A 2002-nucleotide genomic window follows, 5' to 3' on the forward strand; every position below is an offset into this window, starting at 1 on the left:
CATTAAGAGTCTTTTAAGACTCCAGGTACTTAAGAGATAAATGCTGATTTTTTTTTTTTTAATCTGAGCAGTGAAGGGGTAGCTTAATTTTTTTTATTTTACGATACTCTTCTGTGAATGAAGGGTCTGAAATGCAGAAGTTTTTTAGCTGCAGCTCTTGGCTGGTGGTGTTAATGTTGAATGGTACTAGTTGGCATCACTGCAAGCTACTGCTGCTCCCTGTGCCTTGCAACAGGGAGGGAGATGAAACATGAACTTCAGTTTCCTCCTTGATGGAGCTCTCGAAGGAAACAGTTTTCTATATGGTTGTCCATAGCTCACTAATAAACCTGTTTTCTAGACTATAATTCCCCAGCTTTCTGACCTTCTGGTTCAGAAAATCGGAGAAACCAGCAGTGCCTTTGCACACTTTGAAATCCAAAATGAGGATATCGGCAGCCGTAAGTGGACACGTGTTAAGCAAGAGCTAACTCCTGATTTTTTCCTGGCCTTGTTTTAAAAGAATATAGGTCCTACTTTGTGCGTGGCTGCTGCAATCACTGTGATATTCTGTCTAATGCCCTTGGGGTGACGTATTAAGGAAACTGTACAACTGATATCATGCGTTCCTGTTGGCAAGGGTTCTTATCTTGAAAATGATATGCAGGCACATAAAATAATCTTAAAGATGAAGCCTTAAACCTTTAAAATCCCCTCTCTTAGTGGCCTTTTTGCCTTGCCGTGACTTTGTCCCATCACGTGGACTCAAGTTCTCTGGCTCTTGCCCCACAGCTTGTTCTTTCCTGTGGCAACAGTCCTGTACGAGCCGTGTTTTTACTTAATAGCTGTGAAAACGCTGTACAAACCTTGTACCTCAGTCTTTTCTTGGTGATTCTGCTGAAAGCCTTTGTTTGACATGAAGGGTTTGGCATTTTATGTCCAACGAGATGCTTAACCTTTTGAGTGGTGACTTTGAGGCTTGAGAATCGAGTGTATTTTATTATTGAAGGATTTGAATGTACCTTTCCCTGTTTTATACTATCTGCTTTTGGCCTGGGGACCTCTCTGTTTTAAAGTGACCTTTGGTTTTATGGAACACTAAAATAAAAGTCCTCTTAAATCCAGTGTCCTGTTCGCTTTGCCTTTTTTTCTGTAGTCATTTCGGAGCTCGTACCCGCAAAAAGCGGAGCGTGGAGATGTGAATGCTACTGAGCAATTGGGGTTTTTTTTTGTGTGTTTAAGTATCAAAATGTTAGTGTTTCTCACTAATTCCTCCTGAAGGAGGTCAGAAGCTGTGTGTTTTCACCCTTCCTTTGTGTCCCCAGGGGCTGTTCCAGCCTGTCACCTCATGGTTTGACTTCAGGAAGCGGCTCCCTGTGTCTGCTGGGAAGGAAGATCCGTGGGATCTGTGTCCAGGTGCAAAGCGGGTCAAAAATAAATTCCGGAGCCACTGGAAAACGCCCCTATGAGCGTCACCACTGCCCCTGACTCCTCATCCCGCAGGTATTTTCCATTCCCTTCCAGCCCGGGGCAGTCCCGGCTTGCACTCCTCATCCCGCAGGTATTTTCCCTTCCAGCCCCGGGGCCATCCTGGCTCCCTGTAAACAGCTGGCGGGCTGGGGGAACCTGCTGGGCGAGAATCCTGGTTTCTGTGAGGTGAAAAGGGGCGAGAGGCTTTGGGCCTTACTCAAAGCCTTGCCTAAAGCCGTGCTCAAACCCCCTAGGACCGAACGCACCCCTAGCTGTAATGGCCTGGCCTGGGCTGAAGGGGCCAGGGTGAAAGGAAGGGGTCGGGGCCATCAGCCGGGTGCCGCCACCCCAAGTGTGGGCAGTGCCGCTTCCCGGTGGGATCCAGGGCCGCTCCGGAGCGCTGGCTCCTCATGAGACACCATGGGGACCCTGAGGGGCCGCGGGCGGAACCGCCGCCATGTGCAGGAGGGCGGCGCCCGCTGGCTCCTCCCCGCGGGGCCGGGCCGGCGCCTGGGCGGCGCGGCCGCAGCCGTCACGGCCCGTGCGGGGCGGG

The sequence above is a fragment of the Nothoprocta perdicaria genome, unplaced genomic scaffold (assembly GCF_003342845.1).
Source record: "Nothoprocta perdicaria isolate Ctin4 unplaced genomic scaffold, notPer1 scaffold_103, whole genome shotgun sequence".
NCBI classification, from domain to species: Eukaryota; Metazoa; Chordata; class Aves; order Tinamiformes; family Tinamidae; genus Nothoprocta; species Nothoprocta perdicaria.